Source organism: Theropithecus gelada, chromosome 8, assembly GCF_003255815.1.
Source record: "Theropithecus gelada isolate Dixy chromosome 8, Tgel_1.0, whole genome shotgun sequence".
NCBI lineage: Eukaryota > Metazoa > Chordata > Mammalia > Primates > Cercopithecidae > Theropithecus > Theropithecus gelada.
The window spans coordinates 125,157,911-125,174,671 of NC_037676.1; the positions used below are offsets into that span (position 1 = coordinate 125,157,911).

The following is a 16,761-nucleotide window of genomic DNA, read 5'->3' on the forward strand; positions in this document are numbered from 1 at the left end:
TCTCCACTCCCCTGCAGCCCCTGGGCTGGTGCCTGCCCATATTTGGCCCCTGTGCAGCACTCAGTAGATGGTCACTGGTTGAGCGGCATCAGAGCAGGCATGTAGAGAAGGGCCCCTCGTCCTGTGGCCAGTGCAGGACGCCATCTTTGCTTCAGGTGATGCTCCCCCTCTGGTGAGTTCTCTGGTTTGTATTGCAGACAACAGTGTATTTGATCTGATGGCTGCTATAACAAATTCCCACAAACTTAGGCTTAACACCAATTTATTATCTTATGGTACTAGAGGTCATAGTCTAAAATGGGTCTCACTGAGCTGAAGGTGACAAAGTATTGACAAAGTGTATTCCTTTCTGGAAGCTCTCAGGGAGAATTCATCTTCTTGCTTCCCAGCTTCTAGAGGCCTCCTGAATTGCTTAGCTCAGGGCCCCCTTCCATCTTCAAAGCCAGCAATGGATGGTTGAGTTTTTCTCATGCTGTAGAACATGAGAACATGCAGTTTCTCAGACTCTGACGTTCATTGGCTTCCTACATCTTTAAAGGACTCTTATGATTACCTTGTGCCTATGCTGATAATCCAGAATAATCTGTTTATCTTAAGGTCAGATGATTAGCAACCTTAATTCCATCTGCAAGCTTGTCTTTTTTAGACTAGTCGAGTGCAGTTGTGAGAAGGGGGAAAGAGTAAATAAGGAGTTGGATCTGTGACTGTGAACCGTCAGTTGAGATTACTGACTACCTTCCAACCAGCCTCCATCTGCAATCTTCATTCCTCTTTGCCATTTAACATAAAATATTCACAGGTTCCAGGGATTAGGGCATGGGCATCTTTGGGGGTCCGTTACTATGCCTACCATAGCTGTTATTATAAGCATCAGTTCTAATATTTATCCAACACTCACTCAATACCATTTGCTAAGTCCTTGACAAGAGTTTTGCTCTTGTTACCCAGACTGGTGTGCAATGGCACGGTCTCAGCTCACTGCAACCTACGCCTCCTGGGGTTCAAACAATTCTCTGAGTAGCTGGGATTACAGGCATGCACCACCACGCCCAGCTAATTTTGTATTTTTAGTAGAGACAGGTATTTTCACCACGTTGGCCAGGCTGGTCTCGAACTGCTGACCTCAAGTGATCCACCCACCTCGGCCTCCCAAAGTGCTGGGATTATAGGAGTGAGCCGCCATGCCTGGCCATTTAATCTTCATAACCACCAAGAGGTACAGTAAACATCCCCATTTTACCACTGAGAAAACAGAGGTACCTGAAAGTCAATTATCTCCAAGATAATATCCACAGACCCAGTGAACAGTAGATCACAGTTCTGCCAGACCCTAAAGTCTGAGTTTCTAGCCAGACAGTCAGCTGATAGAGGGTGTCAGGAGACTCAGAATAGAAGAAAATGGAGATTCTTTTCTACATTAGCAGCAGGGGATGGGGCAGTGGGGACGTTCTCAGGTGCCAGACCACCTGGGTTTATATCCCAGCTCTATCCCTTACTAGCAGTGTGACCTTGGGTAGGTCGCCACACCTCTGTATGCCTCCCTTTCCTTGACTGTAAAATGAGCAGACAAGGCTATAGTGAATCACCATGGCTGGTTTTATTTTTATTTTTAAAGTCAAACAAATTCCTGGATCCAGATTTCTCTTTTTTATGCATATCTTTAACCTGCTTTTAGAGGAAGGAAAATCCATATATATATATATATATCCTTTTACTTTGCCTTCCTTTTCTCCTGTCTTTTCTCAGAAGGCAGCAGGGCAGGGACCAGCCAACTATACCTGGCTCTGTGTGGCCTCTGGGCGAAGAATGGTATTGTATTTTTTAAAGGTTTTAAAAAACAAACAAAACAAAGAAGAATAATATGCAACAGAGGTTGTGTGTGACCCACAAAGCCTAAAATATTTACTATCTGGCCCTTTACTAAAGAAGTTTGCTGACCTCAGAAAGAACACAGGCAGTAGTGTCAATCAGACCTGGGTTTGGGTGCTCTACTGGATGGTCAGGACTCAACTGAACCTTTAGGTCATGAAAGCACCTTGGGGCCTTCCCACAGTGGTGGCTTTCGTAACATTTATAGCAGCAGCAGCAGCAGCGCCAGTAGCATCAGCAGGTGCAGTAGTAGTAGACATGGTAGTTGGAATTTACTGAGCATCGTCTGCTTTAATTCCCTCAACAATCCTCTGCGATAACATGGCTATGAGCCCCCTTTTACATATTTGGAAACAGAAGCTGCCTGGGGGAGCGGGTCCCCCACCCATGGTTACACAGTGAGATGGGACAGAGCCAGGATTGGAACCTAGGCAGCCTGACTCTAAATTTTTCATTGCCTCCTTATCATTGCCATCAGCTCTCCCTTCAGGCAAGATAAATCTTTGCCTTCCCTTGTTTTCTTCCCTGACCCCTTTTCCCTAATTCTCTGGCAAAATTCATTTCCACTGTAAAAGGGCAACTGAAAAATAGAAGAGCTTTCAAAACAGCTCTGACACAGACATCTATAATTTTGGTTTTGGCATCCATCCATCCATCCCATTCATCCTTCCATTCCTCCACCCACCCATCCATCCATCCACCCACCCATCCACCCACCCATCCCTCCATCCCTCCACCCACCTACCCACTCATCCATCTATCCCATCCATCTACCCCTCCCTCGATCCCTCCATCCCTCCATCCATCCATCACAACACAGCACCAGGAACTCATAAGAGCCCACATCTTTGACACTGACAACCGGGGCAAACCCCAAGCTTCTGGGTCCTCCAAATTCATTGTTACCAGGAAGCACAGAGGGAAGCTCATTAAATAGTACCAAGTACTTGATTAATATGCTGCAATTTGGGCAGCACCAGACTATTTCAGCACCCCCTCCCCTTACCCCGTTACCATGACAATATTATTTTAACAAACAGCTCCTTAATATTTAATGAAAATTATGCTCCTGACAGACGAGCAGAAGAGCAGCTGAACTACAAAGGGCTTAGAGGGTCCGCCAGGACATTTTTGCATGAAGCCATCAGTTTCCCCTGATCCCTGGATGCCATTTGTTGCCAGAAAATGCAAGTGTTCTGGAGGCTGGGAGCCAACGTGATGCCAGGCCTTAGTTACAAGCAGCAATTGAGGGTTGTCACTTTTTTAATACAGAATGTCACAACGGCTCCACGAGGACAGAGTAGCGTGATAGCATTATTAAACACTTCTTTGTACACCGATCTGCTAATTTCACCCCTGCTCGCCCGAGGCTGCTGAAAGCCTTGTTTGCTTCCTGTCTTGAATCGAGCTGGATTGTAAGACTGGGTGTAGAGAGCCCTTGCCTCTGTGCACCAGGGTGAGAAGAAGCCCATCTTTCCTCTGCAAGGAGCCATCTGTCCCACCCAGTCAATTCAGCAACAAGCAGTTGCAGAGATTGGGGGACCCAGGCCTCTACCCTCAAGGGGGTGAATGTCAAGAGAGAAAAGACCACGGACACACAGGCCACTCTGTGGTAACCTCCGTCCGTATGTTGGTGGGTTTATGTGCCAGGCACTGTGCTAAGCACTTGAAGGCAAAAATTAATGACACATCCCAGATCCCCAATGGCAAAGATGAGTGAATAACTATAATAAAGTGGAGAGAGGATGGCAATGGCAGTGGGTGGCCCATTGGCTGTGTGACCTTGGATAACTTACTTAACCTCTCTGTGCCTCAATTTTCTCATCAATAAATTGGGGATAATAACACTATCTACATTAACCATTGCCATGAGGTTTAAAATGAAATAAACACATAAGAAGCACTGGGACAGTACTTAAAATACTTAAAACAGTGGGCACATGGTAAGCAGTAAATAAATGCTAGCTAGGACTGCAAGTTCCCATGGTACCATGCATACAATTATAATAATGGCTAACATGTAATAAGTGCTTACTCCACCCCAGGCGCTAGGCGAAGTGTTGGAGTTGTACTACATCATTTAATCTTCACAGGCAACCCTGTGAGATAGATACTATATCATCATTGTTATCCTCACCTTGCAAATGAGGAAACTGAGGCTCTGGGAGTTGGGGGAACTTGCCCTAGGTCCTGAGGCTGGGAAGAGGGGATTTGAATCCAGCTTCACCTGGATTTGCTGCCCCACCAAAACACGAACTACAGTATCACGAAAAGCACACAAATGGTGGTGCTCTGGGAACACGGGGACCTCGCTGGGGAGGCCTGTCCCGGGGAAGTGGCTGCAGGTGCCTTGAAGGCCGATGCATTTTCATGGACTGAGAGGATGGGACTGGAAAGTGGAGGAGGAATTCTAAGAAGGAGGACTCGGGGGAGCTAAGACCTGTAGGAGGGGAACTATGGGCTGCATTTGGAGAAGGAAGCACGATCTGGTTTGATTGACTTCAACAGGCAGACTCTTGGTACCGAGTGGGAGCTTGTCTTAAACAAATATGACCTATTTATTTAAAATATACATTGGATTTTTATTTAAAATAAATAGATTGGAAGAGGAAGAGTGAGACATAAGGGGGAGAGCAAAGCTTGTAGAAATTTCCATTCCCTCCTAGCAGGATTTCACTGGGTAAACTAATATGAGAATGTCTGTAAAAGTTCTGTGTGTGCGTGTGTGGATAAATTAAAACATCTCTTGCCAGTACCTCCAAAAGCAAAGATACAGGCAAAGAAAAGAAGGCTTGAACAGTGTAGCAAATTACAATCAAAGCCATGCTATGTTACATTTTAAAATATACGTGTGTGTCTGTGTGTGTCTGTATATCAGCCGTTTATTGCCACAATAGTGCTTCATGACAACTGCCCACAAACCTCAGTGGTAAACAAGAAGAAACACTTATTTAGCATGAAAGTCTACAGGGTTCAGGCAATCTCAGCTTGGGTTGGGATTGCTCACATACCTAGCTCAGTGAGGGGGTCCTGCTAATCTCAGCTGGAGTCAGCCATATCTTAGGGGATTTTCTGGATGCTGGCTAAGATGACCTCTGTTTGGATGACTTACTTAACCTCTCTATGCCTCAAGACACAGAGAGGATGAATGATGTGCGAAACTTTGTCAACTCACAAAAGATCGCACCACTGCATTCCAGCCTGGACAACAGAGTGAGACTCCATCTAAAAATAATGCCAGCAGTCTCGCCCAGGCATGATTTCATGGTAGTGGCAGAGGAGCGAGGGTGCTCTTGCAGAAAGGTTCAAGAGCTTTTTCAGGTCTTGACTTGCATCGCATCCTTATTATCCAACGAACCAAAGCAAATGACATGGCTGAGAGTCCCTGTAGAGGGTGCACGGAGTGTGGGGACTCTACAAGGTGACATGTCAAAAGGCAGGAATATAGGGAAAGGTAAAGCACTGGGACTGTTATCACAACCAGTAACTTGTTTCTAGAAGTCTGCTTGATGACACCTTCAAGCCACATGGAGGAGTCCTCAAAGACGTGCTTGGGACATTTACATAGTTTCTCCTGCTCTAAGAACCATGAGGTGAACTTGACCTCAAAGTGAGACCTTGACATGGGCATTTAAGTCAGTATCTGTGTCTTCCACCCCACACCTGATCCCTGACCCAAAGTGTCTACAGAGACTCATAGAACCCATTATTAGAGGAATGGGGACCTAATGCACTCTCCATAGTGCCGGGGTTGGATGTGTTGCTTCTCCTGAGCAGTTTCCCTGCGGAGCAGCACAGCACTGCCTCGGAACTCAACTCAAGGTTAGCCTCGTGCCTGTCGGCAGAATCTATTACTCAAGGTTTCCTGAAAGGCAGTCTGCCTAGAAATGGAGGTCAGATGAAAGAAAGGGCTAAGGTTTGTTTTGTTTTGTTTTGTTTTGAGACAGAGTCTCGCTCTGTCACCAGGCTAGAGTGCAGTGGCACGATCTTGGCTCACTGCAACCTCTGCCTCCCAGGTTCAAGCGATTCTCCTGCCTCAGCCTCCCGAGTAGCTAGGATTACAGATGCTGCCACCACACCCAGATAACTTTTGTATTTTGGAGTTTCACCATGTTGGCCAGGATGGTCTCAATCTCTTGACCTCATGATCCGCCCACCTTGGCCTCCCAAAGTTCTGGGATTACAGGCATGAGCCACCGCACTGGGCTGTGTTTTTTTGTTTTTGTTTTTGTTTTTTCTTAATTCTGCATCATTTTTTTCATATAACCCAATACTTTGGGTTTATTTCATGCTTGATATGTTCCACAACAAGGACTAGCATTATTTCCATATCACAGATGAAGAAAGTGAGGCCCAGTTACATGACTTCCTCAGAGTAGCAAAGGCAGATGTTACCCCAGCTCTATTTCTGCCTCTACCACCACCAATCTCTAACTCAGCCCTTGGGCCACGTTCCCACACACTCTTAAGACTGTGTTCAAATCCTAATTCTGTTTCCTGCTAACATGTGGCCTTGGATATATCACTTGCCCTTTCTGAGCTTCTGGAGAACATCTTACCTTTGTGATAGTGTTGTTATGAGGACTAAATTTAAGGACTAAGATTCTTGAGTGCTGCCCTGCAGTTTGGAATGTACCTAGCACTATCTCATTTAATCCTTAAACCAACATTGAGAGAGGCTGTTACCTCTTTTTTTTTTTTTTTTAGATGGAGTCTCACTCTGTTGTCCAGGCTGGAGTGCAGTGGTGCAATCTCAGTTCACTGCAACCTCTGCTCACTGCAACCTCCACCTCCCGGGTTCAAGTGATTCTCCTACCTTACCCTCCCGAGTACCTGGGATTACAGGTGCCACCACCACACCCAGCTAATTTTTTTGTATTTTTAGTAGAGATGGGGTTTCGTCATGTTGGCCAGGCTGGTCTCAAACTCCTGACCTCCGGTCATCTACCCACCTCAGCCTCCCAAAGTGCTGGGATTACAGGCGTGAGCCACTGCGCCTGGCCGTTATCTCATTTTTATAGGTAGGAATCTGAGGCTGGTGACATGGAGTGACTCCCAGAGGTCCCCTTATGGTGGGGCTGGGACTCAGAGGCAAGCTGGTCCAGAGCCTGTGCACTCTGCCCTCTCCCCTCCTTCCTGTGGAAAGGCCCAGCAAGGACACCGGAAATCCTACCCTTGTCCCTTTAGAACCTTGAGATAGAGATGCTCATGAGGGGCCCAGCACAGTGGCTCATGCCTGTAATCCCAACATTTTGGGAGGCCAAGGAGGGCAGATGGCCTGAAGTCAGGAGTTCGAGACCAGCCTGAGCAACATGGTAAAATCCCATTTCTACTAAAAATACAAAAATTAGCCAGGCATGGTGGTGCACACCTGTAATTCCAGCTATTCAGGAGGCTGAGACAGGAAAATCACTTGACCCCAGGAGGCGGAGGTTGCAGTGAGGTGAGATCTCGCCAGTACACTCCAGCTTGGACAACAGAGTGAGACTCCACTTCAAAAAAAAAAAAAAGAGAGAGAGAGAGAGATGCTTGTGAGCAAGAACATGCCACAGTGGAAGTCCAGGTGACACCCTGGACATTACCCTAAAGAGCATCTAAAACAGATGCTGCCCAATCACCCGCTCACTTTGACAATAGGAAGTCAAGTTAGAGAACCCCGATTTCATGTCCCAAGAAACCACAGGAGAAAAGAAACCCACCCGGGGTTTCAGTGCAGTGAACCTGAGTGACTGAGAAAGCAGTGGCATCATTTCTCCAAGTCCTAACACTTGATTCATGTCCAATGACCTATGTGACTGAGTGCCTGATACAGATGTGATATCACGGACAGACCATTTGCTGGGAATGTGAGCATGGCTGCAGGATCTGTGCGGGGGCACTCAGGCCCTCCCTGCTCATCCTGAGGCATCAGTCTCTATAGAGCCCCTCTAAGCACCTTGACATTGGAGCCTTTTAACTCCTGGAGGGAGGTCATAGCAGAGATGAGAGTCTGTATTTTACAGATAACCAAACTAAGGAGGTAAAGTTTGTAAAATACTAATTAAAGCTCTATTAGTAAAAATACTAATTAAAGCTCTATTTCTTTGCCTTTGATCAAAATCTTAGGTTCATATTTGTGGCCCACCATTTACCATCTGTGAGAATTTGGGCCAAGTTATTGACTTCTCTGTGCCTCCATTTTATCCTCTGTAAAATGGGGATAATTGTATTTACCTGTTAGAGTTGTTTTGAGAATTAAATGAGTTAATCCATATTGTTGCGCTTAGAACAATATCTGGAATAAACATAGGAAGCATTTAGTAAATATTACCTATTTAACATTAATGTGTGCATTTTAATCATATGTAGAAATGAAGTAGAATTTGATAAATATAGTTTGGGGCATGGGGATGAAACCACAAAAGGCATCTCATGATGAAAACATTTACGAGTCCATTGGAATAGGTGACTTGCCCAAGGCCACCCTGCAGGTGACAGACTGCATAGGGACTAGAAGCCAGCTTCCCTGATTCCAAATCCATACCCTTTCTGCTTTTCCAAGCTACTTGACTTTCTGGGAAGGGGCTTCTGTTCCATCCCTAAATCAAGCCACTGTGTGACTCTCACAATCCAAAAGTACCTGCATTCATATGGAAACCCCCATTTCCTTAAAACTTTCAACCGGCAAATACAGTGGCACTGTGCACCCAGATTTGCATTAACCATGGAAGAAGGATATAGTTTGTTTCTAAGAACACTTAATTAAGCACTAGGTTTAATTAACTTAAATCAACCTCTCTCCCTGCTCCCATGCCCCCCCCTCAAAAAAGAGGGCTGCTTTAAGTATAGTCCCTAACTGGAAGTTCTGATTTTAGCAGTTTCTAATCAGACTCAAAATTGCCAGCTCCTTGTCTTAATCTGCCCCTGAGATACCAGCCCTCCCTGTGTGATTAATCTCCCCCACCTTTTTTGGCCACATTTCAAACATAGGCAAGATTTGCACTGCAGTTTATCATGTTGTGGTTATTGTTCCTGAATGGAAACAATAGCCTCTACTTGCATTGTTCTTCAAATACACACACACACACACACACACACACACACACACACATACACACACAGAGAAAGAGAGAGAGAGAGGGAGAGAGACAGCTCTCTTATTTCCCAAGCCAGTAGATAAGCTTTGCCCTTCTGCAACCACCGTGAATGTGGTCCTTTGCCTCTACTCCCAAGAATCTTCCTGAATTATTTGCAAGTTTTTTTCTTCCTCTCTTTAAAGAATCATGACCCACCCCAAATTGGACAATAATGAAATATACAGAATTGGACCTCGGGTCCCCTGGACTTTCTCGCTTCCCTCCCAAATTCCCAGAAACAGCAGCAGTGCTGACCACTTCCTGAGCGCTCCCCAGCCACCCCGCCTGAGTGGTCCGCCCACTCCCAGCCTTGCTGCTTGCAATCTTTTCATCACACCCCAGCCAGGGTTATCTTTTAAAAGATACCAAGAGGCTCGGCATGGTGACTCATGCCTGTAATCCCAGCACTTTGGGAGGCCCCAATCTCTACTAAAAATACAAAAATTACCCGGGTGTGGTGGTGCACACCTTTAATCCCAGCTACTTGGGAGGCTGAGGTAGGAAAATCGCTTGAACCTGAGAGGCAGAGGTTACAGTGAGCCGAGATGACACCACTATACTTCAGCTTGGTGGCAGAGTGAGACTTCGTCCCCGAAAAACAAACAAAAAATCACATCACTCCCAGGGATTGTAACCACCTGAGAGCTTCTCATTGCACTTGGCCTGATGTCCAGACTCTTTTCTCTGGCTATCCAAACCCCCCAAGATCTTGCCCTTCCCTTCCTCTCCACCCTTGTTTCCTCCCACACCGCCTCATCTGCCGTGCAGCAACCATGCAGGCTTTCTCTTGTTCTTCGGATACACCAAGCCTGGTTCCACCTTATGGTTTTGCATTTGCTGTTCCCTGTGTGTGCAATGCTCAACCTGAGCCCGGGTTCCCTGGAAAACAGAGGCTGACGCCACACTCATAACTCCTAATGGGGTGGAGGAGATGGAGGTGGGCGGGAGAATGTGTAATCCCAGACAGCAGCAAGAGTGAAGGAGAAGGGAAGCAAGAGACAGAAAACAAAGGCTGCAAATGAATTACCCAGCTGACCCATCACTTCTTGAGAAACTCTAGCCAGTTGCTCTGACACATGGGATTCTTTGGAGCGGCAATATGGAACACACTTGTACCATAATGCAGCATATGTGTTCCCCCAAACCACCACGCTATGCAGAATTGCACTTTACAAATCCCAGGGCTTATGGGGAAAATGTTGTTAGGAACACAATACTGGAAAAAAAAAAGAGATAATAAAAGCAGTAGCATAGTTTTCCATGTCACATATGGTTTAGAAATACACAAATAGTACAGTAAATGTGGTACTTTACCTTGCAGAAAGAAAGACCCGTTTGTTGGTAGAACCAAATGTCAGAGGGTTTCAGCTTGTGAGTTGCTGTGAAGTTGTGGAAAGTAGTTGAAATCAGATGAAAGTTGTAACACCAGGTGTGGACGGGTTTGGCTCATAATGCATGACGTAAATTGAGGTAGCTGGCAGACATTTGAGACAGATGCATGTGTGTATTTTGTGTGTAGTCATATGCCACATAATGACGAGAATACGCTCCGAGAAATACATTATTTGGCCATTTTGTCATTTGTGAACATCACAGAGTGAACTCACACCAACCTAGATGGGATAGCCAACTGCACACCTCGGCTGTGTGGGATAGCCTATTGCTCCTCGGCTGCAGACCTGTACAGCGTGTTACTGTGCTAAACACTGCAGGCAGCTGTAACACAATGAGAACTATTTGTGTGTCTAAACATATCTAACTATTTTAAAGGTACAGCCAAAATACAGTATCCTAAATGTAGGAGACCACCGTAGCACGCGTGGTCTGTCATTGACTGAAGTACTGTTATGTGGGGAATGACTGTTTTCCTGTATGGCTTTGTTCAGTCGGATAAAGTTTTCTGTGCTCACCTGCTGTTTCTCACTGATAAAGTTGGGCACAAGCAAATGCACGATTCATGGTGTATTCAACTTGTTTTCTAATTTGTCAGTCACATTGGAACAGATTTTTCAAGCATTACGGCAGAACTGACAGTGCTGTGTCTCAGAAGAAAGTTCACTGGGGTGGAAAGAGGGAGGAATTTGTCAGCTCTTCCCTTTTGTGCCTCTTGCTGGGGTCACAGATCCCCCCCACCAGTACTACCTTGCCTTCGCATTCAGAAGCCAGAGCCCTTGGGTCAGTCAGGTAGAACCTGAGCGTGGAAGCTGCAGGAACTCCTGTATGTATCGTGGGCGTCCACTGGCCATGGAAGCCTGGTCTTCATCGAGGGAAAGAGGTGACGGAGGAAACTGGTGGAATCAGGAACACGTGGTAGAAATGCAGGGTGCAGTGGGCCAAGCTGACCTGTGGGAGCACATGTGCCTGGTCCAGACCTGCCCTTTCAGGAGCCTCACACGTCCAGCTTCCAGTCCTTCAGAATTCTACTTAAGGACACCCCTTCAGAAGATGGAGACAAGTGCCATAAACAAGGTGGTAACCACACCACAGAACTCATCCATGGGGCTTTGGAATTTCAAAAAAATGGGAAGCCATTGGAGCCGGGGAGTGATGTGATCTGATTTACATTTTTTAGATATTGTGCTGGGTCAGTGTAAAAAGATGGATTGTTGGAGAATTAAGGTCAAAGCAGAAGGCCAGGCAAGAGGTGATGATGGCTTGGACCAGGATTAGACAAGCAGGGTTGGTGAGACACAGTCAGATCCGGGATATATTTTTCAGAAAGAGCCAACAGGAGCTGCTGATAGCTAAACCAGGGTGAGTGGAAGAGCCAATTGTGGCCTGTCAGGACTTCACCGGCGAGACCTTTGTGGCTCATGGAAAAGTCACTGGATTGCAGTCAAGAGACAGGCCCGACCTCAGCTAGCAGAATGATCTTTGGCAAGTCAGTGAAAGCTTAAACTCATCAAGATGTTGAATTTGTCATCTTGAGAGAAACCAGCCAGAGGCCAGTCTGCATGCGTCAGCGTTTGGTTGTGATCAAAGCAAACACACCCAGCAAGAGTGAAATGCGGGGAGCCATCAGGGGACGGTGGATACCCTCACTCTGCCTTGTACAGAAAAGGCCCTCTCCTTGAGCGTAGGAGTTTTCTTGGAGTTTTTGGGTGGCGTGGAAAGTTCTCATCATAACAGCATGACAATAACAAAATATTTAACAGTGGTTCTCAGTAGTGGGTTGGGTGACAGCGAGGGATCAATTTTACCTCCAAGGGGGCAACATCTAGAGACATCTTTTTTTGTCACAATTTGAGGCAGGGTTGCTACTGGCACCCAGTGGGTGAAGGATTTTAGCATGCACTAAGCTAATCCTTCTATACCACACATGACAGACCCCCCAACTAAGACTTATCTAGTCCCAAATATCAGTTCTGCCAAGGTTGAGAGACCCTTGAGAATATCATAAACATTCAACATTGGAGGAATAGGTAATTCTTTTGAAGCCTGCTGTAAAAGTCCATAGTCTGTAGCCCTGGCTGTGTGGCCTAGTGGGCTCTGCTAGTCTCTACACCTGATCCAGACCTTTCTTCCTCTATGTGTTTGGGAGGCATTCATGAAGAATTGAGTACACATATATTTGGGTCAGGGTTTTTGAAAGGCTGCCAATTCAGGGAAAAAAAGAGAAAATTATACCAAAATGCCAATACAAGTTAGGTAATATGTGCTAAAAATGAGAAACAATGAGAATGCCCTTCAGTAGGTGAATGGATAAACTGTGATACATCCATCTAGTGGGGTGTTATTCAGCCATAAAAAGAAATGAGCTATCAAGCCAAGAAAAGACACGGAGAAACCTTCAATGCATATTGCTAAGTGAAAGAAGCCAATCTGAAAAGGCTAGATACTGTATGATTCTAACTATATAACATTCTGGCAAAGGCAAAAATATGCAGACAGTAAAAAGATCAGTGTTGCCAGGAGTTCAGGGGGAGGCATGAATAGACAGAGCACAAAAGATTTTTAGGGCAGTGAAACTGTTCTATGTGATACTGTCACGGTGGATACAGGACACTATGCATTTGTTAAAACCCATAGAACTGGATAGGACAGGGGTGAACTCTCATGTAAACCATGGACTTAAGTTAATAATAATGTATCCATATCGGTTTTTCACTTGTAACAAATGTACCCCACCATGCCAGATATTCCTAATAAAGGAAATCAGGAAAAGAAGAGGAGAGGAATTATATGGAACCCCTCTGTACTTCGTGCCCATTTTTTTTCTGTAGACCTAAAACCACTCTAAAAATCAAAGTGTGCTGATTTTTGTTTCAAGTTAAGCAATGTGATATAACAGAATTAACAAACTTATTGTAATCATCATCATAGCAAACACTTACTGAGTACTTCCAAAGAGACAAACACATAATAGAAATTATTGTTGGAGAGGATATAACAGAAAAACTCAGAGAAAGGAATGAGCACTTCCTCAGGTCCAAGCAGACAAATATTTGAGCCTTTTGTATTTGGTCCGTACCACTGCCCTACAAGCAAGGCCCTATTACTATCTTTATTTTATAAGACAAGGAAATGGAGGTAGAGATAGGTTAAGTCATATGCCCAGGGTCACAGAGCATTAGAGGCAGAATTTTAACCAGATCTAATTGACTGCGGGGCTCATGTACCTGACACTGTGCTCTGCCACTGTGTGTGTGTGTGCGTGTGTGTACATGAGTGAGTGAGGAGTGTGGAAGTGGGTGTGAAGTGCATGAGTGGGAGTGTGAGGGTATGAGCACGTGTGAGTGTGTGACACAGATGGAGATGGAGTGGTGATTCATGAGTGTGGGTGAAAAGAAAGAAACTTCAGCTCAGCGCAGTGGCTCAGGCCTGTAATCCCAGCACTTTGGGAGGCCGAGGTGGGTGGATCACTTGATGTCAGGAGTTCAAGACCAGCCTGGCCAACATGGTAAAACCCCATCTCTTTAAAAAAAAAAAAAAAAAAAAGTAGCCAGGCATGGTGGCAGGTGCCTGTAATCCCAGCTACTTGGGAGGCTGAGGCAAGAATATAGCTTGAACCTGGGAGGCAGAGGTTGCAGTGAGCCAAGATTGTGCCACTGCACTCCAGCCTGGGTGACAGAGCAAGACTCCATTTCAAAAAAAAAAAAAAAGAAAGAAAGAAACATCAAAAATGAAAAAACATATACACATATATACAACTGTATATGTACATAACATAGATATGTTGGTGCAAAGGTAAAGTGGTTTTTGCAATTACTTTTCATTGCAAAAATGTGCTAAAAATTAGAAATAACCAAAGCAAAGAAAAGAAAATGGAAAACCGGAGGTAGTAGAAGGAGCCCCCGGAAAAGGGCAAGGAGCCGTGTGCCGTGGAGCTGCCTGGAGTTGCAGGCCTGGGCCTTGGGCTGAGAAAGGTTTTTCCAGGTGGTGTCTGTCCCACTTCTCCCACCCACCCCCCGGCCCGGTGGCTGAGTCTGTTCCTGTTGGTGGTGCCACCCTCTGCCGCGCTTGCCAGCCAGGGCTCATCAGGGGACAGTGTGCAGCAGTGACCCAGGCTGACCAGTGTTTGCGTTGGGCTCTGGCCAGCCTGAGAGCTGTACTGCCGCCGGCCTCCTGCCGTGGGTGGTCCTGAATTACTTCTCTCACCCCAGGTTGTCCGGAGGGTTCCAAGCCACCCAGCAGCAGCCCCCTCTCCACCCCTTCCCCAGGGGTGTTCCCTTTTTAAAAGGAACTAAGAGGACCAGGCAGCAGTCATCTCATTCTTCAGTGGGGCCAAGCAACTCAGGATCCACAGAGCTGCCTCTGCCTCTGAAACTGCGGACAGAGCCTGTGGAGCTCAGAGTCCAGAAACACAGAAACGGCCCTTTTCTTGATTTTTTTTTTTTGTTTGTTTTTCTTTTTAAAAAATCATTTTAATGGACACATAATTATTGTACATATTTATGGGGCACAGAGTGATATTTCTCTATATGTATACAATATGTGAGAATCAAGTCAGGGGAATTAGCGTATTCATCACTTCAAACATGTACATTTCTTTGTGTTAGGAACATTCAAAATCCTCTCTACTAGCTATTCAAAAATAAACAATTATTGGGGTTTTTTGTTTTTTGTTCTTTGGAGATGGAGTTTCGCTCCTGTTGCCTGGGCTAGAGTGCAGTGGTGCAATCTCGGCTCACTGCAACCTCCGCCTCTGGGGTTCAAAACGATTCTCCTGCCTCAGTCTCCTGAGTAGCTGGGATTACAGGTATACGCTACCACGTCCAGCTAATTTTTGTATTTTCAGTAGAGACGGGGTTTCACCACGTTGGTCAGTCTGGTCTTAAACTCCTGACCTCAGGTAATCTGCCTTCCTCGGCCTCCCAAAGTGCTGGGATTACAGGCGTGAGCCACCGCGTGCAGGCATAAACAATTATTGTTAACTGTGGTCACTCTACAGTGCTATAGAACACTAGAACTTAGTCCTCCTATCTAGCTATGATTTTGTCTCCATTTACCAACCTCTCCCTATCCCCTCTTTCCTACCCTTCCCAACCTATAGTAACCACTATTCTACTCTCTACTTGTATGAGATCAACTTTATTAGCTCCCACATATGAACAAAAACATGCAGTATTTATCTTTCTGTGTCTGACTTATTTCACTTAACATTATGTTCCCAGTTTCATCCATGTTGCTGCAAATGACAAGATTTCATTCTTTTTCATGACTGAATAGTATTTTTGATAATACACTTTTTTTCTTTCTCTGTTGATGGACACTTAGTTTGATTTGATATCTCAGCTATTGTGAATAGTGCTGCAGTAAACATGGGAGTGCAGATATCTCTTCAGCATACTGATTTTGTTTCCTTTGGATATATACCCAGTAGTGGGATTGCTAGATTATATGGTAGTTTTATTTTTAGCTTTTTGAGGAACTTCCATACTGTTTTCCATAGAGGCTGTACTAATTTATATTCCTACCAACAGTGTACAAGGGTTCCCATTTCCCTGCATCCTCACCAGCATTTGTCATTTTTCGTCTTTTTGATAATAGCCATTCTAACTAGGGTGAGATGATATCTCATTATGGTTTTGACTTGCATTTCCCTAATGATTCATGATGTTGAGCATTTTTTCCATATACTTCTTGGCCATATGTATATCTTCTTTTGTGAAATGTTGATTCAGATCAACTGCCCATTTTTAATTGGATTTTTATTTTTTGCTGTTGAATTTCTTGTATATGCTGAATATTAATCCCTGGTTGGATGAATAGTTTGCAAACATAGTTGACCCTTGAACAACACAGATCTGAACTGTGTGGGTCTACCTATTCACGGATTTTTTTTCAACCAAATAAAAATAGAAAATACAGTATTCACAGGATGCAAAACCTGCATATTCCAAGGGCCAACTTTTTACATAGTGGGTTCCTCAGGGCTGATTGCAGGACTCAAATATATGCAGATTTTGGTATAGGTGATGGAGGTTGGGGGGTGGGGGAATCCTGGAATCAATCACCTGCATATGCCATGAGAGGACTATATTTTCTCCCATTCTGAAGGCTGTCGCTTCACTCTGATTGTTTCCTTCACTATGCAGAAACTTTTTAGTTTGATATAATCCTGCTTGTCTATTTTTGGTTTTGTTGTCTGTGCTTTTGAGGTCTTCTCCATAAACTTTTTGGCTAGACCAATCCTGAAACATTTCTCCTCTGATTTTTTTCTAGTAGTTTTATAGTTTGGAATCTTACATTTATATCTTAAATCCACTTTGAGTTGATTTTTGTATATAGTGAAAGATAGGGATCTAGTTTCATTCTTCTGTACGTGGATATTCAG

At 44.9% G+C, this 16,761-nt stretch overlaps 1 protein-coding gene across 3 annotated transcripts in view; it reads left to right on the plus strand.

Annotated features, from left to right (window-relative positions):
- The window catches only part of ZHX2 (zinc fingers and homeoboxes 2), a 195,025-nt gene that overhangs the window by 95,439 nt on the left and 82,825 nt on the right, over positions 1-16,761 (plus strand). Inside the window, exon 3 of one of the 3 annotated variants that reach the window (XM_025394760.1) lies at positions 18-172. The exons of the other annotated variants lie outside the window; for them this stretch is intronic. The gene's annotated coding sequence lies outside the window, so the exon portion shown is untranslated. The remainder of the gene's footprint in view (positions 1-17; positions 173-16,761) is intronic. 3 annotated transcript variants of the gene reach the window in all.